This window comes from Castanea sativa, chromosome 8 (assembly GCF_040712315.1).
Source record: "Castanea sativa cultivar Marrone di Chiusa Pesio chromosome 8, ASM4071231v1".
Classification (NCBI taxonomy): Eukaryota; Viridiplantae; Streptophyta; class Magnoliopsida; order Fagales; family Fagaceae; genus Castanea; species Castanea sativa.
The window spans coordinates 50,108,495-50,117,836 of record NC_134020.1 but is presented as its reverse complement, the minus strand read 5'-3'; the positions used below and the strand labels follow the sequence as shown (position 1 = coordinate 50,117,836).

Sequence of the window (9,342 nt, the reverse complement as noted above, 5' to 3'; positions counted from 1 at the left end):
CTTTTGGTGTCTAGTTCCAATTCAAGCTATCATTTTCGTAATATAAATGATTTGCTTATAGGATTTGCATTAGGTAGATTATTAATTAAAAAGTTAAAAATGTGGGACTTCTGTGCATCGCACTCACACATATATAAATATTCCAATGTAACAAATAATTCAAAAGTATCTAGGTAGGCACTCACACTCTTGGAGATTTTTGAAACAAGTAAAATATCGCAAAACTAATTCATTGAAAATCCAAATCAGTTGGAGTGCCCTCTTATTAAGTCATTATTTAACAATAATTTGAGACACATACATTGATGGAAATATGCATGTGTGCAGCAGGGAAAAAAAAAAAAAAACGGATCTACTTTCATTCATAAATGTTAACATGCACTACATAAGTTTCAGAATTTAAGAACAAGGAGAGTGTACCTTGGAGCAGTGAATTTCAAAAACGAAGATCAAAAGCACTTGGGAACACTTTCAATCTTCACTCCAATTCCACTAATGCCCCGAAGATGTGTGGTCTCTCAATCAGTTCCAAAGGGAGAATGTCAAAGTGTCTAGCAACTTCTTACACCACTTCACAATAGTGTTCTTACAATTCTCAACAAAAAATTCTGTATGTTTCTCCTTTTGTATCTAATTGATTATCTAATTGGGCTGGCCTTTTGGGCGCTTTCCAATTGGGCTTAAGTGTGTGGCTTGGAGTGGGACTAATAAGACACTAGCTCCAATGGCGCTTAGGCTTTTCCGTCGACTCTTGACATGTTCAAAGTTACTATTAATGATATATTAATACGTATATAAATATATAGTTGCGCTCTAGGCCTTATTTATAAATTATATCCCAAGACTTTATTGTACATGCAACTGCTCTTTATAAAATATTCGTAGTAACACAAAGTCATGAATGTAGACCGCCACTTTGTAAATTACTACATCTTATCTCTTGAATACGGTTTAATCCTTTAAGTTATTCATCATATATTTCATAAATATATACTTTAGTAACTTCTTACCAAAGTGATTAGGCCTAATTCTCTGAATAACAAATTCATTAAACTTATCTCAAGTGGAATATTTTATATCTGCATTAAGAGACTATGGTCCATTTTAAGAATATATGTTCTATCAACACTAAATGTAGGCTGCCCAACATTGTCTGAGGTTTTGACCGTTACTTTAGATCTCACTGCCTGATATATCAAACGGCAACCTACACTTCATGATTGAAGATCCATTATCCTCTCAAAATTAAGAGTTATGTAAATATAAGTCGTAGGTTTATTATTCCATTTGACAGTCGTTAGGAGAATAATAAAACTCACAATGATCGGGAAGTTCAATATGTCTTAACTCTTAAAACATATCAACATACCAACTAGAAATCTTTATTTTCATGATCAAGACAAATCATCTTAGTTGATATGTATTATAATCTTCACAGAATGAAATGTCCAATTTCGTCACCGACTACAAACTAAAATTCTGAGTTTAATAGAGAAGCTTGTGACTTATATCTTTGATGACTAAATCACATAAATCGCATATTATGCATCTCATGGACTATATAATAATGTCCCAATATTCATGTTACCATTATTTTAAATAATAATAAAAAAGCAATTTTATTAAAACATAACATTAAGTCATACATAATGTCATACATAGCATCATACAATAGGATTTAAGGGCACTAATCCTAACATACATAGATACCGATTACATAATTCAAAGTCCATACAAATGGAGAAGAAATTATTTTCAGTTTATTATTTGGAGAAGGAATTATTAGTTCATAATACAAGCATAGTCCGTGTCTACTTTTTGAGAAAATTCTTGAACCAATGGGCTGAATGTTTTGGGTATCTTTTTAACCCATCTTTGTAGTCTACATAGTTGATTCCAAATCGAACGGTGTAACCTGCATTCCACTCAAAGACGTCCAACAATGACCAGGCAAAGTATCCCGTTACATTAACGCCATCCCTATACCATAGAACAAAAATCAATGCTAGTTAGATTTCTGCAGAGAGAGAGAGAGAGAGAGAGAGAGAGAGAGAGAGAGAGAGAGAGAGAGAGAGAGAGAGAGAGAGAGAGAGATCTATGGATATGAAATCTATTTTATTTTAGATTGTTATATAATTATATTATTTAAAGTTGTTAATGTTAAGCACTTACTTGATAGCCCTAAGAACCTGCTGAAGATGGCTACGGTGATACTCAATTCTTTGTTTGTCAGCAAGGGCTTCCTCAAGCGACAAAGTGGCATTATTGATCTCATCAACTCCTATAAATATAGTTAGGAGAATTTAGCATCAAATGTAAACCTAATAATTTGGGATTATAAAATAAATTTTTTCAAAAAAAAGTTAGAGGCAACTACCATTCTCAGTGATGTAAATTAGTGGATTATGGTACTTCCTCTTTGTGTAGAGTAGAAGATCTCGAATTCCTCTAGGATACACATGCAACCAAATTGAACCAGCCTGCAATTATTTAGGGATATTAACGTAACTACATAAGCTTCAACACAATGTGCTTTATTTTTTAATACAAGAAAAGAAAATATAAAGAAAAAAGTTTGGTTCCATCTATATTGCTTAACCCATGATGCCTTAATAATTGAAGGAAGTACTGTTCATGTGTAATTTTAATTATATGAATTTTTTAATGAATCATGTGACTTGTTTAAATAATAGACATAGAGAGTCTTATAATTTTCCACAAAACAAATTGGAAAAGATAGATTTAAACTTGTTTAGAGCCAAACTTTCTTTGTCGTATAAATTGAGTTGTATTGAGTTGATAAAATTGATAGTTGAGGACCTTTATTAAATTAAAACAAAAATGTTGACATGTATTTAATTGGCTAGTGCATACCTGAGGACCAATGAGGCTCCCATTGCGTGAAGCTGCGAAAACGAGAAAAAATATGTTCTGGTTAGTATTCTTATATTAGATACATAAGAAACTCATAAGCATGGCTTCGAAGAATTTGTACTTACGAGTAAGACTAGCACCAGAATCTGTCGAGTAACTTGCTTCTACACCATTAGTTTGAGGTGCATCAGCTGCATAAAAAGCAGTATAGTAGTTTAATCCTATAAAATCAAATGACCCATTTACTAGCATGGACTGCTCTTCGGTGAACTTGGGTAATCGCTCTTTAACGATAGATTGCATGCTAGGTGGATAGTCACCATTTGTCAATGGGTCCAAAAACCTGCAATAATAATGGAATATTTAAATTTTATGCTAACTATGATGATCTGTTAAATTTGTACATGCTATGTGGATGTAATAACTTTTGTATATTTATTAGTATTTTAAAAAGAATTAAGTTGTTTTGGGATTTTTGTAGATAGTGTAAAGTTGTGATTTCCAACTATCTTGTATTGGCTTTTATTCCTGTGTCTAGAATTTGATTGTAATTTAACTTCAATCATTTTCCTTGTATGTATGTGGGTTAATTTGTAAGGGATGAGCATGAGAGATTAGTGAAAAATCAAGCTTCCAAAAGGTGAATAAGTGGAATTCGCTACTAGCTCGCAAGTAGCCTCACGGCGAAGCAACCCGTGAAAATGCCACATGTGGAGCATATGACAAGAAGCTGAAAGAGTCGTGCCCATTGCTTGTCAGTTTGCGAGTGTTTCGCGAAGGGCCGACTGCTTTAAAGTATCCACGAAACATTCTGTTCGGCAAAAAGTTGTGTTGCTTTACCAAATTCTTTACCCACACTATAGATACCCTCATTACCCATGAATTGTAGGGAGTGCTTTTTAGAGAGAAAACCCTAGCAAATGAACTTGAGAGTTAGAGATTGTCATACCCACGATCATCTACACATTTCCATGTAGTTTTCTCAACTCCTACCTCTCTCCATCTCTAAATCCTTGAGAGATTGTTAGCCCAAACACTTACCACACCCATTCTCGGTGTCAAGTGAGATTTTGGTGTTATTGGGAAGCATTGGAAGGAGTCATTCATTGGCGGATGCAATCGGGCTGAATTGTGGGATCTAGAAAGCTAGAGAAGATAAGACTCTAAGAAGTCCGTTGGTAGCAAGAGCTTGGAGGGCTCTAACAAGCAGCATGGAGTAGACTAGGCTTGGTGGGTCTTTTGTTATTCATGTACTTTAACTTTATTCTCTAGTGGATTGATTTCGACTTGAAGAGTCGCGGAGAGGTTTTTTATCGAGTTTTCGATTTTCTCCGATAACGCGTCTCGATGTTATCTTGTGTTTGCATCTCTCTTCCCTACTCTTTAAGCTTTCATTATATTGTTGATGATGGATGAATATGACTTAGGGTAGTGTTATCAGTTCTCTATTAAAATTTACTCTTGTTCGCACCTTGTTTAAGTTAGAGTAAAAACAATCTAGCGTAATGACGTAATTTTTAATTAGGGGTCTGAAATAAACTTCTTGTGTTTTAGCGGAAATCTGAGCTTTCAGATAGAAATATTTAAGTTTGTCAAAGGGCAATTATTAAATTATATAAAATGTAAAATGAAAACCAACTGGTAGAACTTACCATCCCAACACGAAATCAAGGGAACGTTGTGTCGCATTTCTTGGTTCTCGATCGAATTATTGAATGGCACCATCCAGAAACTATTTAGCGCTATCCCTATAACACCTTTTTGTGCTGCCTGCATGTGAATTGTTACCATTTTTTGAGATACTCAGAAGCTTATGCTTGAGATTTTCTATATTTATCTAAGTATTTTGATATAGATAAGTTAGAATTTTAACCTATGGTATCAATTTCATTATGATTTCTCATATCATCGACTAAGACACCATTTGATTTTTGGTTTAGGTAGTATTCGAATCTTATATCTCTTGATTCGATGGTAAAAGACTTTATCAGTTTAATTTAACTAAACTTCACTTAATCATATTTAGAAATTAAGCACTTATGTGGCTCTAAGAGATACTCATTATATCATGTGCAATGAGTATCTTTTTAGAGTAACATGGAAATATTTGGTTTCTTTATGTTAAATTTTGATAAGTCAAACCTGATATTTTTGCTTGTACACTTTAACAGCTTCTGCATGAGCAAGTAGCAGGTGGTGTGTCACCAAATATGGCTCCGTACTAGAATTCCCACCGGTGCAATTTTGATTTTGCCAAAGCAGAACATCGACCTGGTGCAAACTGCCCCCGATGCATAACCACCACTACTGAACATAGCTGGCTCATTTAGTGTGGTCCAATGCTTTACCCGATCACCGAATTCCTTGAAGCAGAGTTCCGCATAGTCTCGGAAATCATCACTAAATATTAGACATTTAGATGTGTATATTAGAATAATCTTTAAATAATTAAATTTAAGACCAAATGAGAGCGTGGAATAAATTTTTTTTTTTAGATAGATAGATAGCATGGGAAAGAGAATTGGAGTCCAAATCATGCATATAAGATACCATAAAAGATGTCATTATCAATTAAACTCTAAGAGTGTTCAAATAATGGTTAAATAAATAAATTCACTTAGTATCCTTATGGGTCCTCAATATTTTTTTCTTTCATCCTAAAAATGGGAGTCATTTAAATCATAATTAAGATATGATAAATATATGTAAAAGGTATATAAACATTTGGCAAAAAGGGGCAAATTATCTGGTGACTCAATCACTTACATAATGTGGGGACTCAAGAAACCACCGTACTCATCTTCTAAGGCTTGGGGAAGATCCCAGTGAAAAATTGTCACAAAGGGGATTAGACCTGCATTCATTAATAGAAAAAAAAATCATAAATTATAAAAGTAAAATAAGTTGATGATATGATGGGATTTTGAGATTGAATCTTGACCTTTGCTTAGAAGCTCATTGGTGAGGTTGTTGTAGTAATTGATTCCTTCCCTATTTACACCCCCACTAAGGTTTCCTTCTGAAATTTGACACCATGATAAAAATTTGAGGAACATAAAAGGGTCGCATAATTATATTGATTTATATTGATTCAAGTCCTTGATGTATACTCAATGTTACCTCATAAATCTCAAAGTAAAGATTAATGCAAATAATCTTACTTGGTAAAATTCGGGACCATGAGATTGAGAACCTGTATGCATCTGAATTCATCTCTTTCATAATCCCTACATCTTCCTAAAATAAAATTAAAAAAAATAAAAATAAATAAATATTGACCAAAAATCCTTTAAGTTCCTTTCCGGTTTGTGATAATTATTTTGGCTCAATAATTGGAATAGTTAATCAAATTTTATGTTATGTTCATCAGTTCACGTACCTTGTAGCGATGATATTGATCAACAGCTACATCTCCATTACTTCCATCTGATATCTTATCTGCAATTTCATCACAAATCTTATTTTAGAAGATGTAAATTTTGTTATGCCTTACTTTGAGCCATAAATCAAACTTGGCATGGTCCTCTTTTTTTTCATTAGCCAAAATTAATAAAGCATAAAAAGGAATTACTATAATATTGTATTTATTTTTCCTTTTAATACTAAGAAGAGAGAACAAATACACACACACACACACAAAAACAGAAAAGAAAAAAAGAAAAAGAAAAAAAAGTTAAATAATGCCTAAATTCTTGAATTTACACATTTATATGTTAACTTTAAAGCATTCAAATCTTAATAAAAAAAAGGAAATAAAGAAATTAACAAAAGAGTGAAAGTGTGAAAGACTGTTTCGTTGGTAAATCATACGTTATAGAGAGAGAGACCTGGATATTTATGCGTGTAAGTATCCCATATACTCGGTCCTCTACCTCCTTCATTTTGCTGCACCTTCACACTGAATTTTAAACACACATTGGCACATATGCGTTATGCATGATGTCTCAGACTCTCAGGACACTTGAAGCAAAACTCCATTAATACAGATATCATACAAACATGTGCAAAACCAAGGACTTACCTGGTAAGAAGCCGATGATGTCCCAAAAATGAAACCAGCCTGGCAAAACTTGTCCGGTTGAGTGGAGCAGTTACATTTCTTGGCGCAACAGCAATGCTATGACTCAAAGAGCCAAGCAGAACTAGGAAGCCTAAGAGTGCATAGCCTTGGAAATCTCCATAACTGATATCTTGGTTATTCTAGGTACCACCATATGGGCATTTTATAGAGTAGCAATATATTATCAAATTGATTAAGGAACTGGAAAAAAGAAAAAAAGTACAAGGAAAAGGACAGGCGCCAGCGATGGTAAAACAGTAAATCTTACCAGCACTTGAAATTATTATATGGCATTTGGAAATAAAATCACTGTCGATTAAATTACAAGCACGCAATGAAATAAAATCACTGTCGATTAAAGTTTTAGACCCCTTAACACAATATGATTAACATAATATTAAGCCAAGTTGATTAACAAGTTTATTAATTAACACTAAGTTAAATGTCAATATGTGTAAAATAAATATATTGCGGAAAAATAAAGAACACAAAGATATGATAACTCGGGTAAAATCAAACCGGTTAAAAATGCAAGAGGATTTAACCTGAACTATCTTCAAAAGTAAAACAGATCACTTATAAACGAATTGCTGAGTTCATACTGATAAAACTTAGACCACTGAACATGACCCATTGCTACCTCTTATGGAGTAGAAAACTCATAAACTATAGCCATGACCAGCGTGATGTTTTCCAGTCTACGAACTAACTTCTTTCCTTTAATCCACTTGCAAAACGCACAAGTCTCTTGCTTACTTGTGACTTTAAAGCTCTATTCTTAAAAAATTCAGATCTTCATTAAGTTCTTTTATGCGACAACTTGAAAACGATCACTGAAGCTCTTGACATTAATGCTTGATCTTGATAACCCTGAAAAGTGTGTATGAAGGTAAACACCTCTAGATGTAGAAGAGATTCAACACACAACACATCAAAAACCTCTAAAATGTAGCTGAGGGTTTTTCTTTTTATATCAGAAGTAAAACATAAAACCCTACAGGTCAAACGAGCTTAGGCTAAGCTTGGAAATTACTTGGAGAAAATTAATTATGCACGATTCTCAATCGGCTCGAATCTAATTTTCGATCGATTTCAGTGGCCTTGCAGAAATTTGTCCATGAATTTTCTCTGCAATTCACTCGTTTCCAACTTTACAATAAAAACATACTTTAAGCAGTAGCCTAAGCCTAAACCTAAACACATTGAAGTTTTAATACATTAGTCCCTAAGGTCTTAGAACCTAAACACATTGAAGTTTTAACAATATATATATATATATATATATATATATATATATATATATATATTGTGGGGGCAGAAGGGTCAGAATATGTTTTTGGGCCTTAGGCTAAGTATTCGAAGGTATTAAATCCTCTGTCTGAGGACCAGCTTTAGTGGGAATAACTATGTCGAACTTAAAAGCCCACGTGCTGATACTATTGTTAATGAGGTTGATGGGAATGGTTCGAGGAGGGGCGTATCCTTGGCTAAGTCAAGTGAAGAAGGTCATATGATACACCATGATGTATGGAAGGAAATTCTGGAAGGTCTAGTGGCTTTATGAAAGAATGCGTTCTCACCAGGGCATAGAGAGGTAGGACTAATGAGAAATATTTTAGAAAAAAACTGTACTATTATTAAACAGTCTTGACCCACCTCTTTGGCTGCATTAATCCAACGACATTTGAATCCTGTGGTAACGAGTCTTACAGCTACTTATTCCAAGACTTCCAGAATAAAAGTGGCATTTACAAGTATCTGGGTCATTTAAAATTTGATCCATGCGTGGAAGATGGAGGGAAAAATGAGAATGATATAAAAGGAGAAAGAAAGGCATTTTGAAACTTGGAATCCAAAAAAAAATATATATATATATATATACACACACACACAGTACACATCATCTACAATTGTACTTTGTCTTTAGAACAAAGAAAAGCAATACAAGCGATCATTGCTTACGTCCGAACGAGAGTTTCTTCGACATAAACAGGAGCCGTTGCGTATGAATCGTGGGTATTCGTCATCATTTTCGTTATCCAATATTCATAAAACCTAACTTCAAGTGTGCACACTCTACAAGTTTCATCGCATTTTACTTTTTGGGCCTGCTCCCTTCACACCCGTCGTTCCTGTGCAAATCCCGGCCTTACATATCTATATATATATATATATATATATATATATATGATCGGCTTCAAAGCCATACATAGTGTAACTCTAATACGTTACACCACACAATATTTTTTAATTGAATTGCGAATATTGACAGAATCCACCATTAGATTACATTATTTTCATATATTCTTCATGCTTGCAACATTTCGAAGTGATCAACAATTTAATAGCCATGTCATCAATCAATTGTTAAAATTCAAATTTTTGTAGTTTAAAATAATGCATAAAAG

At 33.6% G+C, this 9,342-nt stretch overlaps 1 pseudogene; it reads right to left on the bottom strand.

Moving 5' to 3' along the window:
- Positions 1 to 1,600: 1,600 nt before the first annotated feature.
- Positions 1,601 to 6,772, bottom strand: LOC142607742 (beta-glucosidase 12-like; annotated as a pseudogene).
- Positions 6,773 to 9,342: the final 2,570 nt, after the last annotated feature.